Raw genomic sequence first — 22,202 nt, 5'->3', positions numbered from 1 at the left:
AGCATCAGAATTTACTGGGACTGGACTGCGACGGGGATGCCTCTCCCAGAGCGTGATGGGTGCCGAGGAGCACGGGAAGAGCGGGGAGCCATGGGGGCTGTGCAGGCTGAGCGTTCCCAGGCAGGGGTCCCCCAACTGCTGAACCAGCTGGCATAGAGCACCCAGCACCAGCGACAGCATAAACCAAAGCGCTTCCTCCCACCACCAGCATCGACAGCCCTGGCCATGTCACAGCTCCTGGCCCAGCTGGCTCAGCTCAAACCATCCCTGCATCACGTGCTGCCCCGAATCCCTGCATGCTCCCCCGTCTCTGGAGACAGCCACGCAGCCACCTATAGATTCCTGGTTTCTTGCTCCGTCTCTAAAAGACAGATGTGGTTTAAACTAACCGCAGGTGTATTGGAACCCGATATGGCTGTTATGGAGCAGCCCTGACAGGGTGCAGGGACCCCGGGGGAGTGCAGGTGGGATGTTGGGGAGGATGCCCAGGCTCCCCAGGGACACCTGGGTGAGTCTCCTCTGCACCCAGTTAAAATTCCTCTCCATCTTCCCCTGCTCCTTCCTCCTCCAGCAGCTTGCGGGGGGGTTACTGGAGTCCCGTCCCCCCCCCAGCCCCTGCTTTGAACTCCCAAAGAAGCCGGAGATTGTACTGAAAACCTCCGCTCTGCGCCTTCCCAGCACCCTCGCTGCTGCTGACCCAGATCTTGCCTCTGCCCCCGGCTGCTGCCTCCCTGCCTGCCACAGCGGGCGTGAGGTCACAGATCCCAGGCAGGGGTGGGAATGTCAGCACCTGGGTATCACATCATCAGGTGAAGAGGGGACCATGACCAACGCAAGGCAAGTATCTGAGACAGCAGCTGTGGCAGCTGGGAGGGGAGCAGAAACGCAGAGAAAGCACATGAAAGTTTAATGGGATCTAGGGAAAAACACCACCACACCGAAACTTTCCTTGCCTGCTGCAGGAGGGGATGGGACGGGGGCCTGGAGACGCTTTGACCTCCAGCCGGAGTTGCCAGTGCTGTGCAGAGCAGGAGAGCAGCTGGGCCAGCACCGGGGGTCATTCTGCTTCCCCTTGTGCCATCCCTCCTCTGCTCTTCAGCCAACACGGGAATCGCCTTGGGACCCTCAGTGTTCTCCACAAAACGGAGCCCGCATCCTGCAAGATGCGCGAGCAGGGAAGCTGGCGTCCCCCCGTTATCCAGCACAAGCAAACGGTGCACAGGGACCTCCCAGCAGCTGGCCACATCCAAGCTCTGGGCTCACTGCGGGACATGCGGCAGCTCCCGCGGGGACATGTTTTACACCTGTGGTTGGGCAGGACAAACAGGAGCTTGTCACCGCAGCGGCGAGAGACCCTGGCTTCTTGCCTTCCGTCAGCGCGGCCCTTCCTAAAGCCCTTTCACTTGACAAAATATTTACATGAAATGGCAATTAGGCTCCCTAGATTTAATGAGAATTAACGTGCAGGCAGCAGAACCGTGGCAGAACAGATGCTGTCGAGCACCTCGAGCTCGCAGGCCGGGTGGGCAGCGCTGGCAGGGCCGCAGCAGGTAAAACGGCTGCACCACACTCAGCAGAGTGTGCCGCACCGGTGCTGCTGGGGCTGGAGCCACGGCCACCACAGGGCCTGGCGTAGGATGGAGGGTGATGCACAAATGATGGAGGGCGATGGAAGGAATGAGCACCTGCAGACCCGGGGACCCAAAATGCTGCATTCCCAGAGCCTCCCCTTCCCTGAGACCAGACCTGCTGCCCAACGGGCAGTTCCCAAGAAAATGCACCCCCCCCAAGCTGGTGCAACGCTGCACACCGGCCTCGCAGTCTGCAGTGGGAGGCTTCGGCAGCAGCCCATGGGGTGCCAGTGCAAGGGGCAGGATGGGATGGTCAAGGCTGCCTGGGGGGGTTAGCACATCCCTGAGCAGGGGCGAGAGCAGGGGCATGTGTGGCACTGCTGGTGCTGGGCACAGGGCAGCCTGGGCTGGGATGCCACCAGCAGCGGCAGACAGGTGACATGGGCAGAAGGGGAGCACCAGGCAGGAGGTGCTCTGGAAGCAGACACTCAATCCTCATTATAAGGCTTTTTAAATGCACAGACAGGATATTAGCGTTTAAACAGGCTCTAGGACTCCAGGGCAAACTTTAAAAATCATAATATTTATAGAACCCTCCTTCCACTCGCCCCACATGCTCTTTATTTCGCCTGCAATTACTGCTAATTTGAAGACATTTTGCTTTGGCATCTCAGCCTGTTGCAGTGTCGATTACTGAGCCACCCGCTGCCGCCTGCCACCGCAGCGCTCCCCGCAGCGCTCCCGACGGTGGCCACGCTCCCGCCACGCAGGGAAACCAAACCCCTCCGCTTCCTCCCACGCTCACGATGGAGAGACGCCCATGATGCCAAGAAATGATGCTCTGCCGGGAGCAAAGCCCTCTCCTGGCCTCTCTCCCGGCAGGGCTGGGGATGCCGCTGTGCCCCATGTGATGCCGAGAGCCGGCCATCCCAGGCTTGCTGGCTATGTGCACCACATGGGACGGGGAAGGGAGACCCTCAAGTGGCACTGCCCTGCCCACTGCCACAGGCAGCAGACGCATGGGGGGAGCTGTGTGTGGAGCTCCCACAGGGACGGGCACCCTGGCACTGCTGCCCCGTGCCCTGCACCGGCTGGAGCTCCATGAAGCCACGCAGCAGCTATGGAGCTCCAAGTGGAAACTCCAGAGCAGTTTGCTTTCACAGCCATGGCAGCTCATTAAGTCCCTGGGCACAATTAACGCCCTAGCAGGAGAAGGCTCTGTGAGCCACAACGGGCTTCTGACCGGAGGGGATCGGCGGCTGCACCGAGATCTCTCATGACAAAGCACCTTACGCCTGAAAGCTGCTTCCCTGAGAAACAATGAATTCGCATTATCCTCCTCCTCCTCGTAAGCTCCTTTCCCCACATCCCCCTTCACCCAGCTCTGTCCGCTCCGCTGCTTGCTCCAAAATCCAGGGGAGCACAGCTCCCCGGAGCGCGTAATCCCCCAGGGGATGCTGCAGCCCCCCGGCCCCCCGCCAGCTCTGGAGGAGCTGGAGCAGGAGGGAGGGTGTGGGAGGAGCTGGTGCCACTGGCTGAAGCCCCAGTTCGTGGGCTGGGATGCCATGGGGAGCCCCCTGGGACGGTGCAGACCCTGATGCTCAGCCCAGCTCCTACAGCTTTGGGGAGGACGAGCAGCCCTGCGGGAGGCTGCTGGCCTCCGTCCCCTTCCCCTCTGCTCACTGTTCCAGCCACACCATGAGACAAGCTTGCACCCGCATTCAGCATCCCATCCCCGAGCAAAGTGCCTGGGACAGACCCCATCAGATCCTCCTCCTCCCTGCTCCCGCTCAAAGCCCTTGGGATGGCCGGGGGGGTCTCGGCCGGTCCCCCGCCAGCCATCGCCCTGCATGGCTTGACAGGTCTGCTAGTGCGGGGAGAGGCTGAGCCCCCGCAGAGCCCAGCCCTCCTGCCCGGCCGTGCCCCCGGCTCCGGGCTCAGCGGGGGACAAGCAGACAGAACCGTGCGGCCCTGCAGGCTCCAAACCGCCTGAACAGGGACTGCGGTGCCGCAGAGGGACCTCGGGGTCCCCACGGGGATCTCGAAAGCCTTGGCCACCAACTTCAAGCTTGGGATACAAGCGTGGGGGCTGCCCTGGGTGGGCACCCATGCGGAACAGACCCCCCAAGCGAGAGAGGCTGGCTGCTGCTCCACACAGACCCATGACCTGAACGCCTCGCTGCCACCACAGACCCGCAGCCCCTCCTAGCGTAGCCCCCCAGCGCAGGGTCCAGAGCCCACCACTCACCAACCCAGCACAGCTGAGAGGGGATGGGGGCAGGGGGGTGTTTCTGTGCAGCCTCCGGCCACCCTGTGCAGGCGAGGGGGCTGCTGCCTGCAGCCAGCACTGCGTGGAGCTCGGAGGGAGCGGACGGGAGGCAGGACGGTGGTCGGGGGGTGCCCTCAGGCAGGGATGAGGCTGCAGCGCCCAGGCAGGGACCCCTGTCTGCCTCTGACGCTGCCCCGTTCCTCCCCGATGCCAGGCCTGCCTCCAGCATCGCAACCTGCAAGCTGCAGGGCAGTGAGCGCCTGGCCGGAGGAGGAAAGCTCTCCCGGCCAGCAGCTCAGCCGGGAAGCAACAACGGCGAGAAAAGACCCCGACCCCGAGCATGACCCCGGCAGAGAGGGAGGGGAAATGCCCACCCTTGCTGGCGGTACCTACCCAAAAATACATCATCATGTCGGCAGCAGGGTGCTGAGGAGGTCCGCGGGATCGGCGGGAGGGTGGTGGGCTTCTCCCTGATGCCGGCTGCACTGGGTGCCGCTCCTCCTTGGTGGGCTCTCTCCCCTTGGGCGCTCGCTGTCCGGCTCCAGCACCAAGGGCCGGCGTGGCCGGGTGCCCTGCGTGCTCGCCTCCCTCCCCGGCGCGGCGTGGTCACTCGCCGCGGGCCGCCGCACGCTTCAGAGCCGGCTGCCGGTGTCCAACATGCTGCTGCTGGGCTGGCTGGAGAGCGGGGGCCGGAGGATGGACACCAGGGCAGCCCCGGGCATGCAGCGGGGCAGGGGCTTATTCACCCCAGGGGAAAAACGTGGGAGAGGGAGGAATAAAAATGAAATCCTCTCTGGCGTCTTTAAGAGCAAAGGGAAGGGTGAGGGGGAGCTGACCCGCTCCCCAGCTGGAGCACCCCGGGGGGGGGTCCGGGGCCAGGCGGCCGGCCTGGGCGTTGGGGGGCAGCCGGCAGCGGCAGCGTGTGCGCTCACCGGCGCAGCGTGGGCTCCGGCGCTGACACCCGGAGGAGCCGATGTCCTGCCTCAGCATTTTTCAAGCTACCCTGTCAATAAGGGAATCGGCCGCTCTCGCGGTTAACCTGCGAGCTGCCAGCCGGCTCCCGGCACCCCCGCGGCGGGCAGCGGTTTCCCTGACCGCCTGCTCCTCACCTCTGCTCCCGGCAGGCAGGGATGCTCAGCCGGGGTCTGGCAGGCCCTGTTGGGACGGGTTGTCTTGGGGGGCCCAGCATCACCCGCTTTGCAGATGCGGCCGAGTCGTGGCCCGAGGGGGGCAGAGTCGGCAGCCCCCGGTCCCTGTGTGCAGGAGCAATGGGGACAGTCCCTGCACAAGCTGGCTGCCCCGCAGCCTGGGATGTGGCCGCTGTGGTCTGCACGAGAAGGGCACCCAGAAGTCCCACCAACACTGGGGCACCAACACCACCGTCCCTCAAGCCCCAGCATCGCACCCTTGCAGACCCCCGGGACAGAGGCTGGACAGAGACCCTGTCCCACAGGGGAGAGCCATGGGACCGGCCGAGATCCCGCACGGGAGGCGAGGGGAGAGCTGGCCGCAGGACGGCCCACGGGGACAAGCCCCGCTCGGGCTCTGCCGGCGGCCCGGCGGCAGCGGGGGTCCTCCACCCGTGGGGCAGCGGGGCTCTGGGGCGAGATGGACCTTCCCCGCCGGGAGCGAGCTGCCGGCTGCCTCCGGTGCGCGGCGGCAGGGCAGTGCTGCTTGTCAGGCACTAAATCTCCCGTCCTCCTGGGGCACCGCTCGGCAGAGGAGAGCGAGGGGACCGTGTGCGCTGAACCAGACGCAGGAGCAAGGGAATAAATAAGAATAAGGGAAGGCACAGGAGCGAGAGGGGTGGCAGATCGGTCTCTGGGGCCCAGCTGGCTCTGACATCTCCAGCCCCATAATCATATTCAAAGCAGAGCCAGGCTGAGGCATTTCTCCTCCAGCACAGCAATAAAAGAAAGCAACACTCTCAATAATTCAGCACCAGGAGAGGGTGATAAAGCAGAGGAGCCACCACTGCAGGCAGCTGGGGCGGGGGGCTTCCCACTCCCTCTTATATCTTGGTGATCAAAACCCTCTCCTCTTTCTCTGTGCCCTCCAAACACAGCCCCAGCCGTGGCCTGGGGTCCCACAGCCTGCTGGACCCCCACACTGCTGCACGGGACGTGCTCTTGGCACATGCCAGCTGCACGGAAACCCGGGGCAGAGGGGCCCAATGCAGCAGAATAAAACCCCTCCATCACCATGCAAGCTGAATCCTGGGGGGGTCACTGGGCAGGGGGGCAGCAGCAGCATCCTGGAGCCAGGGCAGAGTCGGCAGTGGGACCACTTCCCCAGCTTGGCCGCCTGGCTCAGCTCTCTTCCCACCGCTGTTCCACCTTCTCCTGCTTCAGCATCCCCAGCCCCGCGTCCACGCACGCCCCTCGCCCTGAGGAGCCTTTGCAAACAGTGCCCTGTCACCCCTCAGCCACGTCCCAGTTCTCCCACCCAAACCGGGTGCCGGGGCTGCTCAGCTGCAGGACACCGACTCCGCTGCTGCTGCCTCCCCTCCGCTGCGGGGCACATCTCTCCAGACACAACTGTGTGGCCACGGCCTGGCGCACTCCGGGCACCCACAGCCCACCACAGCCCCAGGGACCGACCCGAGTGCCACCCATTCCCCGCACGCAGCCAGACACCGGGAGGGAGCAAAGCCCTCGCTTCGGCACAGGGAGCAAGTTGCAAAGACTTCAGTACAGACGCGAATGCCAGAGGCGGGAGCGAGCCCTGGGCCCACAGGGACCATCCTGCTGGTCCTGTTGCTCAGCCCCAGTGATCACGCACCCCCTGCCTGCCCTGCCCACGCTGCACCAGGGCTGATGGTTTTCACCGAATGGCCCAGCACAGAGCCAGCCAAAGCTCGGACTCTCGCTCCCGCACGGAAGCAAACCACCACGCCGCAGCAGCCCTGGTGCCCCGCACCCCAGCCCCGCAGCCCACGCCGCTGCCGCCGACTGGCATGTTTCTCCTCCCCCAGACTCACATCCGCAGCCCAGCCTTCGTCCCGTTAATCCTGGCTCCTGACTCGTGCTGCCTGTGAGCCCAGCTCCCACCCCAGCCTTCCCACTCCTTCTAGCGGCTCCTTTTCCACATTTCTCACAGCATCTCAGGACCCTTCTGGACCACAACCCCCTCCCAGTGCGTCACCTTCATCCTTGTCCTGCCAGTGACAGAGACGAGCACTCCCCCCCCCCCTCAAACGCCTCTTTTCTCCATCACCTTTGCACGGTGACAGCTCCCTGGTGCCCAGCGCCGCTGCCTCGGCCACCGCCACCCCCTGGTCCCACTGCTGCACAGGCATCTCTGGACCAGTGCTGGGGCACGGAGGGATGGATGCATCAGCATTTTTTTATTTTACCAGCTTAGGCAAGGGCGGGAGCATGAGTTTGTGCTGTACACAGCAGGATGGACTTTTGGGGGGACCTGGTCCCCCCACCCTATAACGGGACCAGAGTCTACTGCCATGAAGTCCAGCAACGCAAGGTTACGATGGGAAGGAGCCCGGCACTGGGCTGCCAGGGGGCACCCAGCCTGGCCCCCCCTTTCACGTGCATAAGCCATCGCCTGCCTGAGGTGGGTCTCAGCCCAGGGGACACCGTGAACTGGTGTGACACCTCACAGCATGGGCTGCAGAACCCCAGGGGCAAACATCCCCCGTGGTGGGCAACTGCTAATTCGGGGCCAGGACCCGGGGCTGGGGGCTAATGCCACTCTGGTAAGGGCAGCATCCCCTCAATCGGCTTCCCCAGGGACTGCTCCCAGGAGCCGCGCAGAGCACAGACAGACAGACAGCAACGTCAGCACACACGGACAGCTCACAGACACTGCAGCCCTCGGCCCTCCTCACCCGGGACTCACACCACTCACATCACGCCTGCGCGGGGGCTCGGCGCCTGGTGGGTGCGGGGGGCCGCTGGCAGAGAGGAGCGGGCAGCCTTCCTCCCGGCCCTCCCCAGCACACGGCTCTGCGCCTGCCCACCTGCCCCTGCCGGACCCCAGAGCCGCGGGCAGAGGGTGCTGCCCTGTCCCACCCGGCCCCGCGCAGCTGGGGCAGCAGCACCCCATCGCCTGCCCTGAAACATGCAGGTTTTGGCATGCAGCTTTTTAGCACGGACCCCAGAGGGACCCTGGGCCCCAAGAGCAGCAGCTCAGGCTGTGCAGCCGAGGGGGCCCCGGAGCCGCTGCCCCAGCCCCACAGCAACCCCTCGCCTCTCTGGCCCGTCAGATACGAACGCCTCCGTACCTTTTATTCAGCCCAGCTCCTGCTGCGGTGCTCGCCCTGGGCTCTCTAAGAAAAGACAAGAAAGAGGAGGAAGGATTAAAATCAATGATCATCATCGCTAACCTGCTTACAGTCAATGCTATTTGCTCATCGACTGGCAAAACGTTCAAATAAGAGTATGAACGTGAGCATTATCTCCCCGGGCGCACTGGGAAACCTGCCCTGGTTAAGAGCTGGCAGCCAGGCTGGGGGTTCAGCCCGGGGTGGCCGAGCCCCGATGCCGAGCAGCAGCAGCAGCAGCGCCTGCCTGCACTTTGCACAGGGCGATGGGAGCAGGACCCCTGCCTCCAGCTCTGCCAGCACGCCTCGAACCCAACCCAGCTCCTATGGACCTCTGGCCCCTTCCTCAGCTTCCCCGGGACTCTGCAAGTGCAGCCCCGGCCCCATGCACAGCCTGTGGCTCAGTGGGGTTGGATAGGACACGGCCGTTGCCGAAGTGCTGGACACACAGCCAGTTTGGTGTGTCCCAACCCCTCGGCCCACCCTGGCTCGCTGCACGCACCCAAGGATGCTCCAGCGTTTCTGCCTCCTCCCGGCAGTGCCTGTCCTTGCCCCTCGGTCCCCGGCGCGGTGCCACGCTCCTGCGAGGAGCAAGCCCTGCAGCACACGGCTCTGCTGCTGCCGTCCCGGCTCCGGGCACTTCTTGGAGAATATCGCCAAATTTCAAAGAAAACTTCCTGAAAGCTGCACTTCAACTAATTGGCTTTTGCAACATTGCCAACACAAATGTTCATAAATCATGTCAGACCCTCAAAAATAATGAGAACAGCTTAAACGTCACGAGAGTTTTTTAAAAAGAGTAAGCGAGGGCTGTTTCTGTTTGTTAACTGCTTCTTTGGGGACCTGGAGGTGTCGAGTCCCTCTCCCTGTCTGCCCAGGCAGGCAGCAACAGCTCTGCTTTTAAAACACCAGAGCTGCGATGCTCCTCTGATCCCCTGCCCCAGAAAGCAGCCCCCTAAGACAAGGCAGCCCTGGGTAGACAAGCGTGGGTGTAGGGACCCTGCGCCCAGGGCCAAGTGAGCAGACGCTGCTCCAAACCCACGGCCGGACCCCTGCGAGACCGTGGCCCACGGATGGTCCGGAGGTGCAGCCGCACGCGGCGGTGGCTCAGGAAGAGCTGAGCGGGTTCCCAGGCACTTCTGTTAGCAAACACCGCTCTTAGCCGCACAGCAGGATAATCAATTATGGTAATTCCTGCCTCAATGAATCAGATTCATGGAGGAGCACAGCTCATTAGGCTGGTGCTGACTTCCATTAGTGCTCTTATGATAAAAACCCTCCAGAAAGCTCTCACCCTGCCAGACGAGCATTCCAGGCTCGGGGTTCTCCTCTCCCTGGCCTCCCACAGACTCAGCTGTGAGACACGAGTGCCCTAAAGAAGTTGATTGGAAACTCCCCCATCCCCACCAGCAAGGGGACATCCCTGCAAGGCCATGGGCCCCGCAGAGCCTCCTGCCTCGGAGCAACCGCTCCCGAGGTCTTCCTCGGCTTCGCCAAGAAAGCGCTCACCAGGATCCCTGGCAGGGGAAGGCAGGAGACGGTAAAGCAGGAGCAGAGAACTCCGGCGTGTGCTACAGTAGATTTGGGTGTGCTGGGAACCCAGACAGCCTGTTTGGCAATGAATAATTGAAGGATGCTCACTCTCCTCAGGGAGGTATGGTGATGGGTAAAATCTCATTTCCCAAACACGTTTCCCAAGGAAGGCGCCTTCTGAGAAACTCTCCACAGCAGCTTGGGGCCCCAGCAGTCGCGATGCACCACGCTCGCCTGCGCGGCTGGGGAGCTCGCCGAGCCTGGCATCAGCCCAGGCAAAAATCTCAGGTGGTCCCAGACACTGCAGGGACGGGGATGCTCAGCCAAAGCCTCCCTGTCCTGCCGCACATGCCAAAGCAGGAGAGGAAAAGCCCCGGCAGAGCATTGATGCGAGGTGGGCTAGGAGCAGCTCAGGGCTCTGGGCAATCAGGGTCAGCATCGCTGGGGGGATCTTGCCCCTGCCCCTGCTTTTCTGGCAAAGCTTCAGGCTGATCGGCTCTGGCTGGAGCCCCGGGCAGCCTCGCAGGGACCCACAACCAGAACAGGCGAGCCCAACCCAGGCCAGCTCACAAGCAAAACCCAACCCAGCTAAAACCACTCAGATCAGAAGCAGGGTGTCTGCACAGGCCCCCCTGGCAATATAACCTGTGTCACCCAGCCCAGGAGCTGCACGGGGCCCCATGGATGCTGCACCCCAAGAGCCCCCCATCCCCGCTTTGCAACTGTGGGGCAAACCCTGCAGCAGGCCTGGGCTAGCTGCCCCGCTCCGCTTTGCTAGGAAACTTCTCAGTAGTTTTTCAAAGTACGTTTTGACCCCTCTTCTCTACACCAAAAATCCTAAATTAATTTTGCTTTTAATTAAATTCATTAGCAAAGATTATCTGGCTGAGGAAAAATAATATCCTGCCCCTCCCCCAGCAGCCCTCTCTATTTATATCCCCTATATACATAAGCAGCAGCGAATATTTTTTTATGGGCCATTAAAGGTTTAATGTTTAATTTATAACCACGTTCTCTGGCGGGCGGGATGGCCAGGCACAATGTCAACACTTTTAATTAAATGAGAAGGTTTTTTTTTTTTAACTAAGAAAGATAAAACACCCCGTTCCCAGCAGCTCCTGGAGGTGCGTGGCAGGAGCGGGCAGGGGGCTGGGGCACGGGGCTGGCTCCTGCAGCGCAGCTCTCGGGATGTGTTTCACCACCGTCCGGCTCTGCCTGGCTGCCTGCTGCAGAGCTGGGGCTGTGCCGTGCTGCCAGCCAAGAGCTGCAGGCAGGAGATGCTCGGGCAGCGCCCGGAGGAGCCCCAGCTCTCGTGGCGAGGCTGGGTGAGGAGCTGCCGCCAGGAGAGTCCTCAAACCAGCGGCTCCAGTCCAGAAAGCACAGCCACTTCTTGGGGACAGTGACGACGCATGGTGCTGACCCCTCTTTGGTAACCCCCTTCCAAATACTGCAACCGCCCAGCTCCTGCCTGCCCAGGGGACCTGCTCTGCCTCGCCGAGCCCGCAGGCAGGGTGTGCGGGTGGAGCGGCACGCACGCTGCTCGCTCCCTCCCGGGGTCGGGCAGGGTCCCCAGCACAGGGCTGACCGCCAGCCCCAGTCGCAGGTTCCTTGGGGGCACAGGCGAGAGCGTCACACCGCAGGGCGAGGGCTGCCGCCGGTGCAGGGGACACTGAGCGATCCGCAGCTCGCCCCCGCCCAGGGAAAGCCATCTCCTTTGGCAAGGGACAACCAGAGCCCATCAGCCTGCAGGGAGGGGACGGCTCGACCCGGGAAACGTGCCCGCTCGGTACGGCCCCTGCCAGCATTGCCAGTCCTAACTCCGGTTACTAAAACACCAGCCTGAGTAACTGCTGTGAACCTTTCAACCCATATTCCTGCTGCAACTTCTTGTTCCCCAGCACTTCCTCCTGCCCGATGACTGCGGCTCTTGCAGCATCACCACCTCCTCCCTCCCACCGCGCCGTGCTCCCAAGGAGGACAAAGTGCTTCTCACACATGCATCACCCATGAAACCTGCCAGCAGAGCCACGTGGCACCCACTCACATGGCAGGCACCGCTGGAGGAGTCTGGCATTCCCAGCTCATCCTGCTGACATCCCTCCCACAGCCCCTTGTCCCACCCCACATCAGACATAGGGGCACAGGAGCAAAAAGGGGGAGCGTGTCTGGCCACGCAGCTGGCCCGTGCGGGGCTGGGCATCTCCCAGGCCCCCGGGGCCATTCCCGGTGCTCTCCCAGCAGCGGCAGCCTCAGCTCTTGGCGGCAGGAGAGCACAGCCCTTCCTGCCTGGAACCCAGAGAAGGGCGGCTCTGAGTAGGCAGGTTCCCATTAATGGAGTATTTTATCTTACAGGAGAGATTAAATCTCTGAACAGAGAAGCGCAAAAGAGCTGAATCAGCAGCTGGCTGGGGGGCGGCAGGTTCAGCCATAAGCATTTGGCTCTAGCACAGCACTTCAGTACCTCACCCTCCTGCGGCCACACTCTGCCGGGCAGCGTCCAGCCCCGAGCGCCCAGCGCGAACCCCTCTCCCTGCCCCGGCGAGTGCCGGGCCGGCCGGAGGGGCTGCAGGCAGTGTGGGCGGTGGACGGGACCAGCCCCAGCCCCCTCGTACCGCCTGGCAGCTCCACGCCAGTCCTCTGCTGTACTGCCGGTCACCAGGCGAGCCAAGCGCCCCATGGCACTGGTGGGCTGCCTTCCTCCCTCCCTCCCTCATCATCCTTGGCAGAGCAAGGATGGGTTGGCAGGTGGTGTCCCGGTGTGGCCGCCATGCCCACGGGAGAGTGCCAGAGCTCCGGAGCTCATCCCGGGCACAGCCCTCGGCAGGCAGCGCAGGTCACCAGCCCGTCCCTCCCCAGAGGGCTCTGCTGCCCGATGCCCGCCCGCACCGTGATGGGTGCCCCTTGCAAAGCTGTGCCTGTGGTCCCACGGACACGACTCACATCCAAGGTGGGTCTGCACTGACTCTGAAGCCAGGTAAGGGGCAGAGAGGCCACTCGCTGCTCACGCACACGCGTGCACACAAGGAGCAGGCGTGCGAGGGCTGGCCACCACCATTGTGAGCCAGGGAACAGAGTGGTGATGGCACTGTGCCGCTCACTAAAAGCATGAGTGTCACTAAATCAATAATTCATTTACTTTAATGAGATAAGTACTTTGAAAACTAATTGCAAACCTGCTCCATTTACTCCAACCCGTTATAGCCTTTAATGTAAATGGCAGAAACGCTGCTGGAGGAAGGGGAAGGGCTTTTGGTGGGAGATAGTGTGTTGTCCTTCCCCCTTCTAAGAAAGAGAAATATCAGTCATAAACAGGGATGGTGAAAACCGAAGTAACCAGCCGAGCCGCTGCACGGAAGCACTGACGGCGGAGCAAGGGGAGCACCCAGCCTGCCCTCCCGGGGCCACCACTGTCCCTCTGCACATGCTGCCACCACGGAGGGGTCCACCAAGAAACCACCCCCAGAGGACTGTAACCAGTACCAGGGAGACGATGGAGGGGCAGAAAATACACCCAGCACGTGGGAGGTGCCGAGCTCCAGTGAGCTGCCAAGGGCATACACCGTGGCTGGGATCAGCCTGTGTGTAATTAGCAGAGCTGATGGGCCACCAGGCAAAGAGAGAAACCACATTTGCGGCCCTGACTCCAGTGCGGTGGGGAGCACCTCCCCAGCCTGCTGCCCCCGCCGCTGTCCCGGCAGCGTCAGGGCTCACGGCTTAGGCAAGACCCACCGATGCTCTCCTGGTGCTGCCCATCCTGGCATCGGGGCGGCAGAGAGGATGGGGCAGCAGACGGGATGGGGCATCCCTCTTCCCCCGTGCAGCAGACCCCCCCCAAGCAGACCACAAGCTGGCTGCCGCACACACTGCAGGTGGTCGCTATAACGATTCACGGCTTGTTATAAAAACCACCGCCGTATCGCTGGCACAGCATCCTCCAATGCCAGCCGGCAGCTGCCAGCTCCTCCTGCCTCAGCAGGAGCTGCCCCTTCCCACCTCTCTACCAGTCGCTAGCCAGGGCAGGCAGCGCAGGCAGAGCCCTGGCCACGCAGGCAGGGGGGAGCGGCACAGCCCCCACGTGCCCCGCTCCGGCGCAGCCGGAGATCAGGGGCGGGCAGGGGTGTCCTGCCAGGCCCCGGCACTGTTCCTGAAAAGGAGCGAGCGGCTCCCGGCAGCGATGCCGACGTGTTCCTGAACGGCAGCTGGAGCGGGAGCTGGACGCCAAGGGCTCTCTTCTCGCTTGCTGGAGCAAATGGCAGGTCATAAAAAGGAACCGTGACAGAAGAGAAAATGTTCCAGAGTCCACAAGGACCAGTCCAGGGTAAATCCATCTGCTCAGCAATTTAGCTAGAAAATCCTTTCCAATCATCCGTGCTGTAGGTCCTTCACCCCCAACGTGCAGCTCTGGGCAGAGCGTTTCCCACTCTGGCAGCCTCCGGCAGCTCACGCAGGGGCTCTGGCACTTGGTGATCCCACAGCACCTCTGTTGGGGACGCTCGGGGAGGGGGTCACGCCGCCCCTCGCAGTGTGCCGGGACCAAGCCCACGCTCCAGGGACCCTCTTGCTGGCGCTGCTGCAGCTGGTGGCAAGGGGGGACCCAAACCACGCGCCTGCGGGCAGGAGACGTGGCATCTGGGCAAGCAGCAGGCAGGGACCCTGGGCAGAGGGCAGGCAGGTCTGGACGGAGGGACTGACGGTGGCACCGGCTGCGCGGGCTCTTCCCCGAGCTGGCAGCTCGCTTGCTCAGAAGAGTGCACTGTCCCTCCCAGGGTCCCGGATCCGCTGCGCCATTTACGGGATGCAGGAGGGCTCCTGGGAAGCCCAAATCCCACGTGGACCTCTGTGACCAGCCCTGCAGTGCCCAGCCCTGCAGTGCCCAGCCCTGCAGTGCCCAGCCCTTGCCCTCTCTCCTGCAGGCAGAGGCAGGGAGGCAGCCCCGCAGCAGCCTCCAGCAGCCGGCCCCAGGAGCCGTGGCCGAGGAGAGACGGGATAATCCCCACCTGGCAGAGGACTCGGCACAGCTCAGCCTCTCGCGGCCGCCACGGCGCGAAACAGACCCGGAGATCTCCCTGCAGGCATCCCTGTGAATCCCACCTCAGCCGCTCCTGTCTCACGGAAAATCAATGGCAAGCATCTCAATTAATCACACCGGGGGCAAATTGATTAGGAGCCTAAATAAGGTCAACATGGTTGTCTGCTTATAGGGTAGGACCCCTTAATCATCATTTTATCTGCAATAGGCTGCGGAACCTGCAATCACACCATCTTTGGGAGCATGGAGGGATTTTTCACTTATCTCCTGCAATTGCTAGGGCCAGCAGAATAGGAGCCATGGCTCTGCCCTAAAGGAGCTAAATTCCAGCATGCAGCAACCGCCCAGCCACACGCAGCTGCGAGACCTGAGCGTGAGACCCCATGGCCCACCAAGCCCAGCTGTCTCCTCTGATTCAGAGGAAGACAAAAGCAATTAAGCACTGCTGCTCTAGGTGCAGTACATTCCCTCCTGACCCCAAAACCAACAGCTTATGCTGGAGATTTGATTAGCCCTGTCATTATCTTAGATTGCATACCTGAAAATATTGTTAGTGGTCACAACGGCATTGAACCTTTGCAGAAACCCAGCCACAGGTCTCCTCTCAGCTGCCCTCAGCATCTGGAAATCCCCCAGGCTGCTTCTCCGCTCCTCGAAGTGCCGTGCCCTTGTCTCTGCAAAACCTGCCGCTCTCGGCTCAGAGAGCAGCCCGCTGCTGCTCGGGAGCCAAGGGGTTTTACAGCCCGACTGTCCCCTCTGCTGCAGCACGGGGCAGGGTATTTTATACGGTCCCATCTCCGCGACAGTCGCTCTGCACGGCGAGCAGTGCCGCGGGCTGGGGTTGGGATTGGGACCCCCTTGTTTCCCCAGGGGTAAGCGCCCCAGGGAGCTCCCCAGGGCAACGCAGCGGGCACCGTGGTCTGCCAGGCGTCCCCAGCGCCCGCAGCCCAGGGGGACCCGCTGCCTCCCCATCGCCTGCACCCCGCTCGGCCGGAGGGGGCAGACCAGCCCCAGCGGGGGGTTTACAGAGCTCTCCGGCCCCCGCTACCAGGGCTGCCGGCACAGTTTGAGAGCAGAGTGTGGGACAGAGAGCAACCTGCAGCCAGAAGAGCTTGTCCTCCCTGCAGGACACCGGGTGGCTGGATACCGCACCCCCAAACGCAGCAGACGATTCCTTCCCACTCTGGTTTTGGGAGCAAAAAGCCCCCCAAGGCAGCGCGGGCACAGCGGGGCAGCGCAGGCAGGGCCCCCATGGCAAAGCAGCCCCCCAACGCGCTCTTTGCAGGAGCGCACGCTCAGCTCGTTGTGGGCTGATAACACCGTTTGCTTTGCCAATAGACTTTCCAATTGCAAGTGAAATCAATTCAATTGGATGTTTTACTCAGTCGGGACTCTGCTAACAGCAGCCGATTTCCCTGCCCATCTCCCTCGGCGGCTGCCGAGAGCCGCAGTCGATCGCACCCCGCCGGCCTTGCCAGGGCGACGGGGCTTTTCCCTCTTCCCCCACAGGACACGTGCAGTGGGGTGGGCGTGCAGACCCCTTCACCGAGGTGCCAGGGTTGACCACAGGGAAGGCAGGGCCAGGAGAAGGCAAACGGCTTACGCCTTGCCACTGCCGGCGGATGGGAGCCCCGCGGGGGGCTGCGCTTCCCAGGAGGGGGCTGCCAGCACCGCTCGGTCCAGGAGCTCCTCGACACCCACCGACGGAGGGACGAGCAGAGGTCGTGCCCAGCAGCATCCCCTCCGTGGCTGAGTGCCAGCCACTGGCAGGGACCCCTCACCCTCCGGCTGGGGCAGGGCAGGCTCCCCTGTTCCATGGGGATGCTCCAGACAAACTGTTTACAAGCCACGGGCCGGGCCAGCGTGGGGACAGAGCCAAGACCATTTCTCTGGTCCTCGCGAGCCACCACGTGCTGCCCGTGATCCCTCTGGTGTTGGTACGCCCCTCACCTTGCCCGCACACCGCAGCCCTGGCAACATGCCACTCCCTTTTGTTGTAAATACAGTTATAAATATTATAATTTAGTTTAATATTTAATATAGTCAGGTTAAATAAGCATTCCCAGCCCCATAAATAATCATTAACGGAGGGTTCTAATTGTGCTGTTGGGATCCTGCTTCATGACTTATTTAGAGGGCAGACGCTATTCCCATCCTCGGCTCCCCCGTACACCATAAATTAACCTGCGGCTCAAGCGCTTTAGCGAGAACCTGATGGGACATGACAAAAGGAGACAGCTCCACTCCAGGGGTGACCACTGCCGCGATCACTTGATGCAGAGCAAAGGAGGGATGCGGCGGCCAGCGGGACGGCCAGGACCAAGCAGACGGGGACAGGGGGACCGGAGCCACCGGAGGAGCCCACGGGAACGCTGAGCAGCCTGCAGCAGCTGCAGTACCTGCGAGCGGGGTTAGACCATGGAAGAAGAGTCATGCATATCGGGGCGTCCTTGGCTGCGGACACCCAGGCGCAGGCACGGAGCGAGCCCCAGAGTGGAGGTAGGTGACCCACGGGCGAGGGGCAGCCACCCAGCACAGGGTCTCCGCTCAGCCCCCCCCTGCTCCCGGGCTGCGTCAGTGGAGGCGCAGGGGCACAAAATGCGGCAGGGCGAGCGGAGGATGGGGGAGGCTTTTATCCTAAATACAAACGTACTGTAAAATTGATTGGAAACAATAGCAAAAAAAGAAGCAAAAAAAACCAAACCACCAAAAACCCAGAGCGCACGGGGAATTGGCCAGAGGCGAGCATTTTGAAAGCGCAGGAGAACTGAGACGTCGAGGATAACTAAAGTGCAGGAAAACCTCTGTGTAAGAGTGTTTTCCCCTTAAGGGATGCGTTGATGCATTGCTTTAAAAAAAGGTTTGTTTTTTGCTCTCTGTAGCTTAATTTCATCTTGAAATGAAAAACTACAAAAGTAAATGGAAAGAGCCCTCTCCATCGAGCCTGGACGGCTGCCTCACCACCGCTGGGCTGATTTCACTGGAAACGCAGGTGCCCTCTGCTCTGTGCCTGGGCAGGGATATCCCCCCAAGGCGGGGAGGAGGGCACCGGGGGAGCAGCTCTGCGTGCCCAGCTCCAGACGGACACGCTGCCACAACCTGGGAGGAGCAGGGACACCGAGTCCAGGGAAACCTGGACACTGTCCTGCTCCCCAGATGCCTCGGGCTGCTCCCGCTCGCCTGCCCAGGGCTCCCCACTGATGTGGTCAGGATGGTCACACTCAGGGGGTCCGTTCCCAAATCCCATGCCCTCTGGCCACGCAGGTGGTGGTCCAGGGCAGCCCCATACCGAGGCGCAGCCCCCCGGGGTGGGCACACCGGTGTCACTCCTCCCGCCTCCCAAAGAGCAATGCCTCCTGCGGGCCCGGGACCGGCGCAGCGTGGGCAGTGAGCGGGTTAGCATCGATCCCTCCGGCTGGGATTGAGTTACCATCGAGTGAGCGGGCTGGGGCAGGGACCGAGCTGGAGGAAGCCTGGGGTTTCCATTTCATCTCCACACTAGTTTCTCCTGCTCAAGTCAGTGCATTAATCAAAGAGATTGGCCAAGTATTAATGCTAATGAAGCAGCAGCAGCAGCACGGCTCTCACAGGGTGGGGGAGCCCCCCGGCAGCACTGTGAGCCAGTGCCAAGGGTAGAGGCGAGGGGGAGCCCAGCCCCTCCGAGGGGCTTCTGCCTGACTGGGGAGGGGGCACAGAGGCTGGGACAGCATCTTAGCACAGCGTCGCTGCTGGCCGTGCACAAAAGCCCGAGTCCCTCCCGCAGGCAGCCAGCTGGAGACCTCCAGCCTGCAGTGAGCATCGCCCAGCGCAGCCCGAGGGGGGCTCGGGACCCCACAGCAGCCTCTCCGGTGGGTCGCACAGACCGCACACACTGTGCAGTAACACAGATGTCAGACGGAGGTGATGCTTGCAGGTGTCGGACTGATGTACAGGGCACTTTTTCCAACCCTGCCCCCTGTCTGTTAGCAGCAGCAGCAGCTCAGACCCCCACAAATCTGGCTGGGAAGAGAGGATCGTCCTAGGTCATGAAGCACAGAGAGATCCCCATGAGGTTTCCCAGTCCTGGAGAGGGATGCAGCAGAGGGGACACGCAGGACCCTGAGGTGACAGCCCCTCCAGAGCAGTTTTTGGCGTCTCTGGCACGTTTGCTCCAGGCCTTGCTCAGCCCAGCACGCTCCTCCTGGCAGAGCCAGGGGACCCTCCCCAGCACGCGCGTGCGCAGGGTGGCCCCAGCCAGTGCCAGCCCCGACTCTGGGCTACAGCTCTATGGAAAATGGCGTATTTTATCTTTATGTGTCAGGATTTATATAGAAAGGGGATAGTTCAGCTCTAAATGTAATGAGATGGAAGAACAGCCCTCCAGTGGCTTCCTCCAGCTAGCTCGGCATCAATAACATCGATTGCTAAAAATAACTAATAACCCTGGCCCGGCGTGGCCGGGGAGCACTCCTCCCCGGCACAGGGTCCCGAAACCACCCCTATTCACCCTGCACATGGCAGGCCTGGGCCCAGCCCGTGGGAGCCCCGGCAGGCCGAGGGGGAGGATGAGGATGGGCACAGCCCCCCCAGCGCAGGAGGGTGACACGTCCCAGCACCGCTGGAGGGACAGGACGAGCAGAGGGGACAGTGGTGCACGAGCCCTGGGCTCAGGGCTGGCAGGAGGGAAAAGCCAGGAGAGGAGTCGGAGGAGACGCTGCCGGGGGAGGACTGAGGCAGATGGATGGGGATGGAGGGCAGAAACTTCCCTTTCAGATTCAGAAAACCCCTCCTGCATCCACAGCCACCGGCTCAGGGACTCACCGGGGCTGGTCCAGTCCCAGCACTGCCGGGTCACCCCCACCCCGCCAAACCACCCAGAATGAAGCCACGGGCACTGGCTCCGCAGGAGGTGGTGACCGAGGGGAGTGGAGAACCAGCACGTTTGTGTCTGTCGTCCCTCTCTGCACTCACAGACCTGCCAGGCCAGGCACTGTCCCCATGCAGAGCCATCACTTGGGACTTTAAATCCTGGGAAGTCATCACCAGATGCGATCCCTCCAGGCTCTGGAAATGGATAAGAGGGGACTGGTAAAGCCCCCGTGTCCAAGTTCTCTGATCCCTATCTTTTCTGTCACTGCACATTTCCAAGAAAGCACAAGGATGCACCTCTGTCTCCTCCAGAGGAGAGAAGGCGAGAGCTGCCCGTCCACTGGGATACCCCGGGATCACCCAGACAGGTAACACCAGCATGGCACAGTGCTCTTCTCCTTCCATCTTGCTGAGCTTCCCAGAAAGGGAACAAAAAACAAAGAGGGAAGGAAACGATAAAACACCAGCCCGCAGTTAGGGAGAGAGAGTTATTTAGTCTGTTGGAAATGAGTCTAACTTAATAGAGAAGAAATAAAGTGTTTTAAAATTAACGACATAAATGTCAGCCCTGATCGTGGGGATATTAAACTATATGGTTATTTGACTGCCTTCTGCAGTCAAAGTTACCTCTCTCGCACATGCCTGGAGTCAGAGTGAGCATGAACACCGCTGTGCGTCGTGGTGGCACCAAAAAACGCTGCCCCTACCCAAAGGCGGCACCAGCACATCTCTCAAGCTGCTCCCCCGGGCCGGTGCCAGCCTGCCTGGCACAAGCCTCCCCACCGCACTGCTCGACTGCTCTGCGAACCGGCCACCCAAGGGTGCACGGTGCCAGGCAGCTGCTTCGTGGGGCAGCGGCCACCCAGCCACCCACCACCGCCAGCTGATGCTCCTCGGGGAAGCCGCCCGCTGCCAGGAATACAAAACCCCTCCTTGCAACTTGCCCGGTGCAGGTACGGGGTTCAGGACCCCATGCTCTCCCCGGGCATGTGACCCCCTCAGCTGGGCAAGCGAAGGGCACCAGGCGCAAGCCTGGCAGGTTCCAGTGGCTGAGCCCCTCCTGCACCAAAAAAAGCCCTTAAACTCATCCAGGAGCAGAGAAACACACGCTGTTCCTGTAAAAGTAATTTTAAACCCCAAAAGACTCTTGTCCTGATGTTGGCAGAGACTCTGCCAGAAACTGCCATTGAAAACAAATTAGTCCATGGAGCACGGTCCTCCGCAAGCGAGGTCACTGCGGCGAGCGAGCGGGTCGCTCTGCTGCCACAGCGAGCATCACAGCAAGCATCGCGGCTTGCTCGCGCAGCTCCTGTGACCCTCTGCCCCAGCAAACCATCTCCCAAAGCCCCGCGGGAGCTGGAGCGATGCACGGGTGCTCGGGGACTGATGGGCTCGGGGAGCGCGTGTGTACATGCATGTGACGGGAGGGGCGGGCAGCGGGAGGGAGCACACATGCACGGACAGGGCAGCATGTGCGGCACGGCGAGAGCACAGTTATTTGTAAATAATCCTTAATTAATGAGATTCTCAGTAATAGATGGCTCAGTGGTATTCCGGGCAGGGACGATGGCAATCTCTATTCTTCCACTTTTCAATTACGTCTTCAGGGAGGGAAGCAGAAACTGGCCAGGGTGAATTAGAGAGACTTTTGTCACGTTTAATATCAATTCATTTTGCAGACTGCTGATGCAGCGGGATTTCACAGCTCGGAATTTATGGTTCTTTTGAGAGACATGCGCAAAAAAGGGGGAAAAAATACCCTGCCATCAGCACAAAAACATAAACTCTACTGGGAAGGAGCCGGGGTCTGGGGGGACCCCTCAGGGATCCCCTGGGACAGCAAAGCTTGGCACGGCTGGGTCCGCAGCACCTGGTTCCTCGCCTTCAGGAGGAGCACACCAAAGACTCCCAAGGAGACCCAGAGCTGCCCCTTGGCCAGGGTGCCCATGTCCCACAGCAGCCAGCTCCCGGGTCCCTGCCCGCACCGCCGGCGGCTCTCGAGCAGAGGCACTGGCAATAACGGAGCCGTTATTACGCAGTGTTATTCAGCCCCAAGGGGGTTTTATGCAAAATGACACACAATATAAATGACTGTTGTAAACAGAGAGTTTAATAAAGGGCTGTGTGCGAATTTACAGCCTCCCCAAGGATAATTAAAATTATTTATCTACTTACCTAGCTAGCCGCCGGAGCAGTCTATTAATTATTATCTATTATACACGGCCTGCTTTGCATGCTGCCAGTGCATCGCCTACCACCACCACCCCACATGGACGCACTGCAGCACGGGGAGAGCTGCGGGCAGTGCTGCCCGCTGGTGGGGCTGTGCTCCCGGGGTGCTGCTGGCTGCCCGGGCCCCTCGCAAACCCTCTGGGAGCATGGGATGTTCGCGCCTCAGGATCGGGTGTTTCTAAACCAGCCTGCAGCCAGGGAGACCCTGCCTGACTTTATAAAGCAACAGCTCTGTGGCACCAGCGCAGCCCAGCCACAGCGCTGGGAGCGGAGGCAGAGCCCCAGGCGCGGTGCGAGACGATGCTCTCCCGGCCCGGCTTTGGCACGGCGCAGCCACATGCACCAGGGGACGGGTAGAGGGAGATGCCACCAGCATCCCCTGAGAGCTGTGCAGCCCCTTTTGGGAGCCCGGCAGCCTCCGCTGCTCCACTCCCTGCCCGC

The 22,202-nt window shown here is 61.7% G+C and overlaps 2 protein-coding genes across 12 annotated transcripts in view; one reads left to right on the top strand and one right to left on the bottom strand.

The window, feature by feature from the left end:
* Positions 1-22,202, bottom strand: part of RBFOX3 (RNA binding fox-1 homolog 3) — a 190,354-nt gene that overhangs the window by 30,248 nt on the left and 137,904 nt on the right. For all 11 annotated transcript variants that reach the window (XM_049811889.1, XM_049811893.1, XM_049811891.1 and 8 more), the window contains one exon: positions 8,081-8,125. The gene's annotated coding sequence lies outside the window, so the exon portion shown is untranslated. The remainder of the gene's footprint in view (positions 1-8,080; positions 8,126-22,202) is intronic.
* The window catches only part of LOC126043458 (uncharacterized), a 237,956-nt gene that overhangs the window by 80,037 nt on the left and 135,717 nt on the right, over positions 1-22,202 (top strand). The gene's annotated exons all lie outside the window — the stretch shown is intronic.

Source organism: Accipiter gentilis, chromosome 10, assembly GCF_929443795.1.
Source record: "Accipiter gentilis chromosome 10, bAccGen1.1, whole genome shotgun sequence".
Classification (NCBI taxonomy): domain Eukaryota; kingdom Metazoa; phylum Chordata; class Aves; order Accipitriformes; family Accipitridae; genus Astur; species Astur gentilis.
Note: the sequence above shows the minus strand (reverse complement) of the source record. Positions and strands in the feature narration are given on the sequence as shown.